Here is a 14,621-nt window from a genome sequence, read left to right on the forward strand (position 1 = left end):
ATCTTGTTCCAATTACCGGATGATCCTTTGGTCTATCAACTAGATCCCAAACATCATTCCTAGTAAATTGGTTAAGTTCTTCAGACATGGCCAACAACCAAAATTCATCAACACAAGCCTCATTGATATTCTTTGGTTCTAATTTAGATATGAAAGCAACATTTGCAATATATTTTTCTAACTGCCTTCTAGTTTGGACACCACTCTTTATTTCACCAATAACTTGTTCATGTGGATGATTAGGAACTTCTTTCCAAACCAGTTGAAGAGGAATATTTTCTTGAGAAGTACTCTCTATCAAGGGTTCTTCTTGAAGTATTACTTCTTCTCCTTCGCTTAGAGGTATAACCTGCTCACAATTCTCATCAAATGCAACATGTAAAGATTCTTCAATACAAGATGTTCTTTTATTGAAAATATGATATGCTTTACTTCTAGAAGAATATCCAAGAAATATTGATTCATCTGATTTTGAATCAAACTTATCAAGATAATCTTTGGTATTTAACAAGAAACATTTACTACCAAAAATTTTGAAATATGAGATCTTTGGTATACGATCATAATACAATTCAAAACATGTTTTATGTAAAATTGGTCGAATAAAAACACGATTTAAGACATAACATGCTGTATTAATTGCTTCAGCCCAAAAGTATTTTGGTAAATTTTTATCTTGAAGCATGGTTCTAGCACATTCTTGCAAAGTTCTATTCTTTCTTTCAACAACTCCATTTTGTGGAGCCGCTCTAGGAAAAGCAAAGTTGTGAGATATACCATGTAAATCACAAAACTTTAGAAAAGATTCATTTTCAAATTCACCACCATGATCATTACGAATTTTAATAATAGATGTAGATTTTTCATTTGTAATTCTTCTACAAAGTTTAGAAAATTCTGAAAAAGCATCATTTTTGCTTTTTAGAAAAATCACCCATATAAAACGAGAATAATCATCTACTATAACAAAAGCATACTTGTTACCATTCAAACTTTGAATTCTAGATGGTCCAAATAGATCTAAATGTAAAAGTTCAAGGGGACGTTTTGTTGAAACTATATCTTTTGCTTTAAAAGAACTCTTGATTTGTTTACCCCTTTGACAAGCATCACATAAGTGATCCTTTTTATATGGTATTCTAGGTAGGCCTCTTACAAGATCATTCTTGGATAACTTTGAAATAATTTTAAAGTTAACATGTCCAAGTCTCTTGTGCCATAACCATTGAATTTCATTTGAAACAATAAGACATTTTTCATTAAAAGAGGGTAATTCATCTAGATATAGTTCATACACATTGTTTCTTCTTTTACCTTTAAAAATGATCTTTCTAGATTGAAAATAAAAAATTAAGCATAAATCATTTTCAAAAGACACATGAAAACCTTTATCACATAATTGACTAATAGATATTAAATTATGCATTAAACCATCTACTAAAAGAACATTTTCTATCAAGGGAAATTTTGGATTACCAATATTACCAATACCTATCACTTTTCCCTTGTTATTGTCACCAAAGGTGACGGTTCCTCCATCCTTATTTTGGAGGGTGGAAAATAACTCCGGCCTTCCAGTCATATGTTTGGAACAACCGCTGTCCAATATCCATTTGCTCCTTATGTTGTGTACCTACAACAAAATCAGAAAACAGAGCATTTGACCCCTTTCTATTTTCGGGTCCATGAGAGTTAGTCTTAGGAACCCATATTCATTTGGATTTTGGTTTCCTTTGATAATAAATATTCTTTCTATAAAAGGATTTAGAATAAACATGTCTAGAATAATCATATCTAGATGCATTTCTATTAGAACTAGAAAGTTTAGTTTTATGAATAAAAGGTTGAGAATAATGTCTTTGATTTTTCACCACATAGTTTGGTCTATTTTGAGTATCAAAGAAGCTATATCCCAATCCGGTTTTATTAACCGAGCATCTTTGAGAACCAAGAAGTTTTTCTAGATTCTCTTGACCATTTGTGAATTTGGTCACTATAGAAAGAAGATCATTTGACTTTTCTTTAAGACTAGATATTTCTTTTTATAAGAGATTGGTTCTAACTCTAATTTCTTTTATCTCAAGTGCTTGGCAAGAATTTTCCTTCTTGAGATCTTCTATTTCTTGAAGTAACACTTTATTTTGAGAGTCAAGAGTTAAATTTTCAGTTTTTAACTCTTTATTTTTAGAACTAAGACTCTTAAATTTAGCATATAAATCATTAAATGCTTCAAATAACTCATCATAGTCAAATTGACTTACCGAATCTTCTTGTGCTACAAAACACATGTTGGCGACTTCTTCATTTGATTCTTCATCGAAAGAGGAGTCACTATCATCCCAACATGCTTGAAATGCCTTTTTCATCTTGAATTGGTCCTTAGGCTTGATTTTGAGAAGAGGACAATCTTTCTTGATATGTCCTGCCATTTTGCAGTTAAAGCACTTGACTTCATTGGGAATAGAAGAATCTGCTTTCTTTACCTTTATTTGAAATCTTCCCTTTTTGATGAATCTTCTGAATTGCCTTGTGATGAGGGCAATATCTTCATCTTCATCTTCATTTTCTTCTGAATTTTCTGAGTCAGAAGTAGCCTTAAAAGCAAGAGATTTCTTCTTAGGCTCTTCTTCTTGTCTGTCTTGAAGTTGGACCTCATATGCCATTAGGTTACCAACTAAGTCTTCAAGAGTGAGAGTATTGAGTTCATTTGCTTCTTCAATAGCAGTGGTTTTTCTCTCCCATTCAGGAGTTAAACACCTTAGAATCTTTCTGACTAAATCCACTTGTGAATATTCTTTTCCAAGGGATTTCAAAGTGTTAGTTATATCGGTCATTCTAGTTACCATGTCCGATATTGCTTCATTTTGAACAATTCAAATTTATGAACTAAAGAAGCAATTTTAGATTCCTTTACCTTTGACGTACCTTTGTGAGTTACTAGAAGAGTATGCCAAATTTCATTTGCTGTAGAGCATTGAGAGATGCGATTGAATTCTACCTTGTCAACGCCACAATATAATGCATTCATGGCTTTGGCATTCAGTGAAGCAATATTCTTTTCATCATCGGTCCATCAGCTGAAATCAGTTGATGGAGTTTGGTACTTTTATGAAACAACTCTCCAGATATCGAGATCCATGGATTGCAAAAATATTGTCATTCTTACTTTCCAGTATCCATAGTTTGTTCCGTCGAAGAGAGGAGGACGAACAGAGGAGCTTCCTTCTTTGTGCTGAGATGTTGTAGTTGCCATGCTAGATGATGGTCAAATCAAAGTAATAGCAAACCTGTGCTCTGATACCAAATGAAAGTGCACTAGGATCTAGGCAACGAGCAATAGAGGGGGGGTGAATAGTGCTTTAAAAAATTGTCTGCAGAATATTTAATGATTTTGCAAATCTCAAAGCAAACACACAAAGAACACAAGATTTTATCCTGGTTCGGTCTAACCCGACCTACATTCAGTCCCCAAGCAAAACTCGCTTGAGATTTTCACTATCAACCTTGTAAACTATAAAATCACACAGACCATAACTGGTCCCACTTTCAGTAACAACCCTACTGAAAGCAAACAACTCCTTTACACCAAGGAGTCATTCTTTTTACAAAAAATAAGTAACAACTTACAAAACAACCTATGAGCCTTCCTTTTGAATGCAAATGAGATGCAATTGGCTTTTGAGGTTGTCGAAATACTCTTACTCACGAATTCACTATCTCTCAAAGTGATTTGAGTGAAAAAATGAAGTGAAAATATCACGTGAGTGAGAAAACAAATACTTGAATGAATAGGAGTGAAAAGCAATAAGTAAATGATTCAAATCGATTGAATTCTTGTCCTTTTTTAGTGTACAATGCACTCATATTTATAGTTAAAGTTTTCCATACGTTGAGAGTATGAAAGGGTATCAAAACTGTCCATTTCGAACGATCAAAATGTTTGAAAAATGAAAAGACACGCCTTTTTGAAGCTTTAGGAAAACGGCAAAATTAGTCGACTGAAACATCAGTTAGTCGACTAATAGTTAGTTATTAGTAGACTGACAGTTATCGTCGGTCGACTGATCTGTTAATCGAGCCGTTTGAAAATCTGAACTTTTGAAACTTAGTCGACTTGAGAAAAGTTAGTCGACTGATAATATCATCAGTAGACTGAAAAACCTTTTAGTCGACTGCTGCTAAAATCTTCTGAAAAACAAACATTCTGTTCGGTCGACTGATAAAAAGCATTAGTCGACTGCTGCTAAATTTTCAAAAAACACATGTTCTGTTCAGTCGACTGATAAAACCATTAGTCGACTGCTGCTAATTTTCCAGAAAACAAACATTCTGTCCAGTCAACTGATAAAACCTTCGGTCGACTAATTTGACAAAAATGACTATTTAGAAAATATGGCGCGAAAGGATTAGTCGACTGGTAAGTCTATTGGTCGACTAATAAACATGAAAATTTAAGAAAAGAGTTTTCTAAAAAGATTTTCATGAGGGTTCTTTTTAGAAAAGTTTTTCTAAAGACTTTTAAGGTGAAATGCAACCTAAATATGCACTCTAAGTAAGGCTCTTACAAGAATCTAAGACTTTTAATGAAATAAACATTTGCACACTAGTCTTCAAAGATTCTTCACTGAATTCTTCAATTTCTTCATAGCCTTAGCTGAAATGCAGTTGATTCCACTTGCTCATAATCAAAACCTTGTACTTGAAGTATCATGTATGGCTTCATTGTCAGAACATCCTCAAAGGAGAAAATTCAGAAATTTAGAAATAGGAATTAATCCTCTCTTCCCTGAAGAGGAGGTGTTTGCAAAACGATCTTTCGAAGAGAAATTAAGCTTTCGTCAAAACTTCCTAACATTAGACTTCTCTTATGGAAAGGGGGTCGGTATTGGTGAGGTCAGTGAATTGGTCATGAAAGAACGAGTTCATCACACTCTCCCTGAAAAGACGGTTCTTCACGATGAAATGACCTAGTCTGAAATTATGGTCACAAGGAAAGCGAACTTCCGTCGAAGCTCTCCCTGAACTAAGGGTTCATTGTATGAAATTGGAATTTTGTTTTGCAAACGGTTCACAAAGACATGAGTCCCTTCAAACTCTCCCTGAAAAGGGGCTAAGTGAACGAATTGGATAGCATGCGAAAAGAACGAGCTCCCTCGAACTCTCCCTATAAAAAGGGTCTCTCGCAAGAGAAAATGATTGAAATTGGATATTTGGTGACCCAAAAGAGTCGAATTTGGAAATTGGAAATTTGAATTTTGGATTCCGAAATTTGGTATTTGAAATTGGAAGTTGGAAGTCTGGAAATTGGAAATTGGAAATTTGAAAGTTTGAAATTCGAAATTTGAAATTGGAGATTGATTGACCTAAAAGTCGAAATTGGAAATTTGAAATTTGAAGTTTGAAGTTGGAAATTGATTGACTCGAAGGTTGAAATTGGAAATTTGGAATTTAAAAATTGGAAATTGAAAATTGAGAATTGGAATTTTGGAATTTTGATGAGTGATCAGCACGATGGCTGATCCCAAGAGGTCAACTGACACGACCAACCAGTGAGACACTAACCCGAGCGTTTAAAAGCATACCAGTGCGAATACCGGGTTTTGAAAATGTGTCAATATGGACATTGGATTTTAAGGATGTATCAGTTCGAGTACTAGGTTTGAAAATGTATCAGTTCGAGCACTGGATTTTGAAAGCATACCTTGTTTTTAAATTGAAATTTGAATTTTTGGAAGAAACCAACGCTCTCAAAATACTTGGGAAATTATAACGAGAATAATCGTCGGGGTCTCAGGATTATCCCTTATCCTGAATGAGAAATGAACTTGATGCAAATTCATGCCAATGAAAATTGATACAAATGAATGCAAATGTATGCAAATGCGAAAATGATATAAATGAATACACATACGTGCAATAATGAGAGATTTGTTTATCCTGCCTGCATACAGGGTAGATAAAGACGAAATTTCAAAATGCCCCGGTATAACTGGGAGAGGAGAATTTGATCATTATTGAAGAAAATTTGAGGAATTACAAAGAATAGGACATGATTAAGTATAGAATATTTTCAAATGTCGAGCATTGATAGGATCTGGTAATTCCACTCCATCGGCATTGATGAGCCGATATGAATTGCGGGGTAATGCCTCTTTGACAACATAGGGACCTTCCCAATTTGGTGACCACTTGCCACCTGGGCGGTGCTTGAGATAAGCCGTTGATCTGAGCACTAGATCATTGACTCGAAATTTTCTTTCAATGACAGATTTTGCATATTGTCTGGCTATTCTTTGATGATACGATTGAGCGTGCTCTACTGATTTGAGCCTTTTCTCATCTAGCAAATCAAGTTGTACTAGTCGTTGTTGCTTATATTGATCAAGAGGTAATTCTAGAAGTGATGCAAATTTCAGAGCAGGTTTTTGAACATGTAGAGGCAGTACTACTTCAGTTCCGTATACAAGTTCTAATGGAGTAATATTAGTTGGAGTTCGAATAGTGGTTTTGTATGCCCATAATGCGTCATGAATCTTTTTGTGCCAGTCACGGCCTGTTTCCAATGTTCGCTTCAGAATTCGAATCAAAATCTTGTTGGTGGCTTCTGCTTGACCATTCCCTTGAGGATAATAAGGAGTGGAGAAATGATGATGAATTCGGAACTTTGAGCAGAATGTTCTCATTCTCTCATTCTTGAAATGACTGCCATTGTTTGACACAATATCATGTGGTATGCCGAAACGGCAAAGAATATTCTTGTGAATGAAAGAGACCATCTGTCGACCCTCTACTGTGCGTAGAGTGATTGCTTCTACCCATTTAGTGAAATACTCTGTTGCGGCAAGAAAGTATTTGTGACCATTTGAGGCAGACAGAGTAATGGGGCCTACAACATCAAAAGCCCACATGGAAAAAGGCCATGGCGAGACGACAGATTGCAAGTATGTCGCTGGCGCATGAATGGAAGGTGCATGCATCTGACATTGAACACACTTCTTCACAAAACGATAGCAATCTTGTTGCATAGTTCTCCAGTAATATCATGCTCGGATGATTTGTTTGACAAGAGTTTGATAGCCTACATGACCACCGCAAATACCTTCATGTGCTTCTTGCACAACTTTTTTGGCTTCGTCTTCGTCCAAACATCTGGAATATTCAGAACTGAATCCACGACAATAAAGGACGTCAGCAAGAATAAAATATCGAGCAGACATGCGCTGAATTGCTCGTTGCTCCTTCTTTGAGAACTCTGGAGGAAATTCGCCAGTTTTAATGAAATTCTTGATGTCATGATATCAGGGCTTCTTCTTTTGCTCAGCCTGGTTTATCTGCTCTACTGGGATGAAAGTAGGTTGATCAAGTCTACCAATTTCAAAGGAATGACAAGATTCCTCGCTCTTGAAAGACATGATGGATCCCAGATTGGCTAAACTGTCTGCAACTTGATTGAAGTCTCTCTTGATATGGAAAAGTTGGAATTCTTCGAATCTGTCGGCGAGAGCTGAGACGATCTTCTGATAAGGAAGTAATTTCCGATCCTTCACTTGCCACTCGGCTAGGACTTGATTGACGACGAGCAAAGAGTCACCATAAGCATGCACTCTTTTGACATTGAAGTCCTATAGAATTTTCAGACCTTGTATCAAAGCTTCATACTCGGCCATATTATGCGTGCACTGAAAATCCAGTTTGAGAGAAAAGGGAATCATCTCTTTCTTTGGTGTGATCAGCAAGATCCCGATCCCTATGCCTGCCATATTCTTGGAACCGTCGAAGAATAAATTCCAAATTGGAGTTTGTTGAACATTGCAAATCCGCTCATCGGGGAAATCGTCTTCGGCTTTAACATCCTCTACGAGAGGAAAATCTGCCAATTGATCTGCAATTGCTTGGTCTTTGATAGATTGTTGGGAGACATACTCCAGATCATACTACATTAACAGAACTTTCCATTTGGCAATCCGTCCACTGAGGAATGGTTGCTTTAGAATGTACTTGAGAGGATTTAATTTGGATAGAATCTTGACTTCAGACGCCAGCAGATAGTGTCTCAATTTCTGACACATCCAAACCAGAGCTAGACATGTCTTCTCTATTTGAGAGTATTTCTTCTCATAATCAATGAAGGTTTTGCTCACATAGTAAATGGCATGCTCTATCAGACTACCTTCCTCATACTGTGCCAAGAATTCGCCACAAGCGACCTGGTTAACTGAAATGTATAGCAATAGGGGTTTCCCCAATTCTGGCGGCTTTAGAACATGAGGATTAAGAAGATATTTCTTGATACGATCGAATGATTGCTGGCATTCTGGTCCCCATTCGAACCTCACTCCTTTTCTGAGCAAATGATTGAAAGGCTCACATCTCATGGCCAAATTGGATATAAATCGCCGAATTGATTGCATGCGTCCTTGAAGGCTACGCAATTCTTTGAGATTAGTCGGGGGTGGCATGCCAATGATAGCCTTGGCCTTAGCGGGATCCATTTCTATCCCCTTCTTGCTGACCAAGAAGCCTAGCAACTTGCCGAATTCGACTCAAAAAACACATTTTTGTGGATTGAGTCTTAGCTTGTAAAGAATGAGTCGCTTGAAGACTTGATTGAGAGCTTCGATGTGATCTTTCTCCTCTTTGGATTTCACCATAATATCATCGACATATGCATCCATGATTTTATGCATCTAGTCATGGAAAATGACGGCCATAGCACGTTGATAAGTGGCTCCAGCATTCTTAAGCCCAAAAGGCATAACCGTATAACAGAAAGTGCCCCAAGGAGTGGTGAAGGACGTTTTGGATTGGTCACGAGCGGCCAACTTGATCTGATTATATCCAGAGTATCCATCCATAAAGGAAAACATAGCATGTCCAACCGTGCTATCAACTAGGAGATCAATATTTGGGAGCGGATAATCATCCTTTGGAGTGACTTTATTGAGATCTCTGAAGTCGATATAGATTCAAACCTTGCCATTCTTCTTGGGAACTGCTACGATATTCGCCAACCAATCCGGATAATCTATTGCTCGAATGAATCCAGCTTTGAGCAAATCCTCAAGTCCTTTTTTGACCTGTTGCTTGATTCGAGGATCCATTTTTCTTAACCTCTGCTTAACTGGTTTCGCATCAGGCTTCAGAACGAGGCGATGTTCCACCAATTTAGGATATAAACTTGGCATATCCTCATAAGTCCATGTGAATACTTCTTCATGCTGCTTGAGAAAATTAGTGAGCCTCTCTTTCTCTCCCGAACTCAAACCGCTGCCAATCTTGAGAATTCTAGGATCATCTTCTGATCCAATATTGATGTCCTTAGTCGGATCCTGAACTAAGGATGATGGCTCATCTTGTTTCTGAACTGATGCAAATTCTGGTAATTCTTGAAGAACTGAATCGAACTCTGCGGATTCTTCTGACTGCTTTGTAGTATGTCTGCATTCTATTCTTATTTTGACATGATGAATTACTGCTGACTTCGAACAGACATTTGGATTAAGAACGAGCTTCTTGATAGATCGGGAAGACATTCTGAAAATTGGAGAGTAAATTGATTCAGGGAAATCGCCCATCATAAAACAAATTGCTTTTATTGAGAAGATAATTGGAAAAATAAGAGATCAAAGTAATGACAATTTTGCAAAGATTTGATAATGAGAAGTAAAGAGACAAATGGCATCCAGCTAGATAAAGGAAACTTGCAACTTTATTGAAAGATAGAATTGATCAAAATGACAATGATGAAATTGAAATGGGATATCATCCCGACAAAAGAGTAGAAAAGAAAAGATGAATGAATTCTTCTAATGTGTTCCCTTGACGAAAATAGTGCCCTTCTGAGATTTTCTGCCACAAAAGCCTAATCTGGCCCTTTTAGGGCAATGCTGAGGAATCACTGGTTCGAGACGACCATCTCCATTTTTGCCTAGGCCTCGAAAAGGCTGATAGTCATGCTTCATTAATAGATCAAATCCCCTTTTGGCCTTCATAAATTGGGAGAATAGAGGATGATCCTTGAGTGTGTTGTAGTCAATTCGTCCTCCAATCTTGAAGAACTATGGGCCTTCCCATTGGGTCGTAGCCACTATATGCTCGGGTTGTTCTGTCATTTGCAATATTCCTGAATTTTCTTCAAAGCTGACCTCTTCAATACCCCTAATGCTAGGGATATCAGTAGTGAAAGTGGGCCTGGGAACCATGGGTTGCGCCAGCCTCTGCTCCGGATCTTTGCCCAAGACTGTTGTGATTATACCAGCTTTTGACCATTTGATGTACTGATGCAGAGTAGATGGTACTGCGTTTGTGTTGTGAATCCATGGTCTCCCGAGGAGCAGATTATAGGTGGACGGCATGCTGACCACATGAAAGAGGATTGAATGGACCGAGTAGTCAATGAAAATCTCTAGGAAGATTTTTTCTTTCGTTGTCTGGCCGTGATTATCGAACCCGTAAATGGTGATTGGATCTGAAATATACTCTTCTTCTTTAATGCTCAAAGCTTTGGCTGTCATTTCTGAACATATATTGAGACTGTTGCCTCCATCTATCAACACATGAGGAACGGTCATCCATCTGGTTCGAACCATAACATATAGGGCGTTGTTGTGAAATACATGAGGCTTAGGGAGATCCTCGTCTAAGAAAGTAACTGGAGCATTAGTCATGGCTTGATTGACTATGTGAGCCATGTCTTCAGAGGTTATGCTTGGCTTCACCTTGATTTTCCGCAACATATTATCCAACACCTGCTGATGCTTGGCGGAAGCTTGGGCTAAGTCTAAAATTGAAATATTGGATAATGCTGTAATTGGCTTTGGTACCGATGTCTCACTTTTCTCTGGGGCCGACTTAACGAAATGCTTGGGGATCCATGGCATTCTTTTGGCTACCTCAAGAGATATCCCAGCGGGCTTGTCAGATACTTTCATTTTTCTGAAGGCTGAAATAAGGTCCATTTTTTGAGCTTTAGACTGAGCCTGTTGCAGCACAAGGACCTGATGCTGAGCTTGCATATCTATTTTAGAACATGGCCTGATATTCTTCTGTGGTTGAAAAGACTGTTTGGAGATGACAATTGTAGAATGACGGGAAAATGGCTCTTTCAGAATTTCTATATTCTCATCTTCGGCACCCTCTACCAGAAGATTTTTGTCAATAAGGTCTTGAACGATATTCTTCAGAACAAAGCAATTCTCGGTATTATGTCCCACTGTTCTGTGAAATTTGCAGAATTGGTGTTTGAATTTTCCCATAGGAGCGGAAGGATCGACCAGCCTAGGCAATTTGACCATCTCCTTGGTCAACATGTACTCGAGCACAGTCTCGAGTGATTGGTCTAATAGAGTGAACTTCCTATCATCACTCCATCTCTTAGGGTTTCGGTCCCTGATCTAACTGAAGTGGCTTGCTGAATTGTGAGATCGACTTCCCTTTCTGATCATTCTTGTTTGAATTTCCTGCCCCATAACAGAAGTCTTTATTCTGCCCCTTGTGATGATTCCATTTATTATTGCTGACAGAATTAGTGAAATGAGTCTTCTTCTTCGACTCGTTTTGGCCGCTATTCTTGGTGAAGGTAAAGCCTTCATAGAAACCATTCTCCATACTCAACTCGAGCCATTCAGCTCGCTCTGTTAATTCAATAAAGGTTCTGGATGGTGCGGTGGAGATGAGGCCTTTCAGAGGCTGCGAGAAATTACTCAATATTATGGACAAAGCATGCCCCTCTAATATGGGATCTCTCATCTTATTACAGGCTGACCTCCAATGATGGATAAAATCTCTGGCCTTTTCATTTTCTCTCTGCTTGAGGCCGCAGAGATGACTGAGGGTGGGAAGCGCCTCAGCATTAAAGAGGAATCGCTCGATGAACATGTTCACCACTTTGTCAAAGTCTTTCAGCTCGATCAGGTTGACATGCTTCGAATACCATTTGGCTGTCGTTCCCTCCAGACTGCGAGGGAAACAAAGGAAAAGTGCCTGATTATCTCGCTTGAATCTTGAACATTCAACGAAGAACATGGCGAGATGAGCCTTGGGATCGCCAGAACCGTCAAATTTGATAAACTTTCTAGGGAGATTATCCAGATTGTCGTCCCCATCCAAACCATCATAGAAGTCTTCGCTGGTGAAGACTTTCTTGCCCTTGTCGCGGGCTTGCAGATCTTTAACCATTTTCATCATGTCTTTGAGTTGCGACTGAGTAGGGTCGTCAATGGACTGATTTCTAGACTTATAAGCCGACCCCTGCCCCTGAGTCGACCTTTTGAATTCCTGCTTAGTTTCATATTCCTTGTCAGTGCCATCTGCTGATTTTGATCCGTCTGACATCTCCTCATGGTGATTCTGCTTTTTGATGATTTTCACATTCTTGGCTGTGTGACCCCTATCCTTCTGCTTGATCTGAGTCTATTCAGCACTGGCTTCGGCTTGCTCTACCAGCATCTTGGTCATCATTTTCTTAAACATAACATACATTTGGGGATCAATGTCATCCTCAACCTGCTGTCCTTGACTTTTGGCTGATCAGGGGGAGTCCATTTCTTCTTCTGAAGCGATCGAGTATGCCACGCCTTCAACTAATGAGGTTTTCTTTCCAGACCTTGTATGAACCATCGAGTATCACAAGAGGCTCTTTGCAAGGTAGAACTGATGATTAGGCTTTTGAAGGAAATTTGGTTGGAGAAAAATATTTGTTGCGAATTTTGGTAGACAATTGAAATAATATCTCATTACTAGGGATTGAGTCGTCGCTGGAGTTACGACAATTGCGCTGCTATTCTTTGCAAAATAAACAACTAAAAATATGCCTTGTTACCTAGGCGAGGTCGTCAAACCGAGGTGAAATGAAGATTAAAGGAATTGTATTGAAAATATGATTTTAATAATACACTTGACAGAGGGGAGGGGGACAGACAATTTTCCACCACTCCTGATAATCAGAGGACACTCGAGGACCAGGAAAAATAGTAAGAGTAGCAAAGGAATCTCAGCCATGTCTGGCAGAATGGTATGCTCTGGACCACTGATCTGATGTGAGATCAAACTCTGCAAGACCCCTGATAGTGGACGAATCTCTACACGCTCTTGTCTCTGAGAGAACTGCCTGATACACCGCTCTGGATAGTAGTATGCACAGAAGAAGGGACCAAGTAGCCTGAACTGCTTGCCGTATGCATAAGTATATCTGGGAGGTGACTCCTGACGATCAAAGTAGTCCCATACAACTTCTTTCTCCTGAAGGTTATCGATCAAGAACCGGTATCGCGCAACTGGCAGAAGCTTTTCGCCATTGTATCTGAATGAACTGGCTCGGGCTGGCACATGCCGAAGGAACCAAGATTGCAATGCATAGGTGAACCCTTCGACTAGAATCGATTCTCCAAGTGTGAAGCGGGTCAACCCTCGGTACAGAAAAGCGAGTGTGGCCATGGCAATGGAGAGGCGGCTGGTCTGTCGACTTCCCCACCTTCGCAGAAGTTGAACTATCTTGATATCCATGTAATTTCATCCATTTGGAAAGAGAGCGAGTCTCACAGTGCATAAGACCATCGCATGCTAGATTCTCTCTTGAGTTGTCCTGGACAACGAGCTGACTTCCACAAATGCCCCATACTGTTTGTAGATTTTGAGCAGGTTTACATATTCATTTCCATCTTCTTCGATCAGTGGCCAAGACTTGCGTCCTGTCATGCGAGCTAAAGCGTCTCAGGGATCCAGACCCTTGACATTAATCAAAAACTGTTTCTCCAATGGATCTTCAGGCTAACTGGCTGGCTCGAGCAATCCCATGATTTCTGAAAATTCATTTATCAGCACTGTCATCTCGCCCCATGGGAACCAGAAAGTAGAAGTGCTCGAATTCCACCGTTCTGCTAGTGCGTGGATCAAATTGTCGTTGACTGTTTGCTTTCCCACTGCGGACGCCAGTTCTAACCCACAATCGTTCAAGTGGTCCGGAAACATACGAGAGAAGTTCTTGAACCATGAATAGTACCACCGAAGAAAGAAGGATCCGGTGCTAAGGACTCGATGCTCGGGAAGACTTTGCCGCACCTCGTAGGAGATGTGACCCTCAGGAAAGACTGAATCAAGCTGACTGGATGCCATCAGACTGGAAAACACGAAAAATTGGAATAAGACTTTGGAAAATATAGAGATTTTGAAAAAAATGCAGGTAGGATAAAATGAAGTAGGAAATTCGAGATCCAAAAGAAAGGAGAAATAGGAAGTCACCTGAAGTTTTGAAGAAAATGGAGGAATTTTATGAAAATCTTCTAGGGTTTAATGAAATATAAAGAAATACTTCATAAAATGAAAAATGAAGTATTTGAAAAATCGTCCAAGGTTTAAAGCATGGACAGTATATAGAAATGGATTGGGGATTTCTGAAAAATCATCCAGTATTTTGGAAAATTGGGAAAATATGAAAAATAACAAGGAAATGACTATAACACATTCAATTACATCCTGCACAAACAAGTATGCACATACAGCATTCCCTAAAAGCTGACTCTAGATGCACAAGTTTTGAAATAGCTGTAGGACCTTAATCGTAACTCTAAGGTTCAGATCATCTGTGTCCAATCATGCTATGCCTATATACTCAAGCCAAGGCT

Source organism: Nuphar pumila, chromosome 17, assembly GCF_984573655.1.
Source record: "Nuphar pumila chromosome 17, dmNupPumi1.hap1.1, whole genome shotgun sequence".
Lineage (NCBI taxonomy): Eukaryota > Viridiplantae > Streptophyta > Magnoliopsida > Nymphaeales > Nymphaeaceae > Nuphar > Nuphar pumila.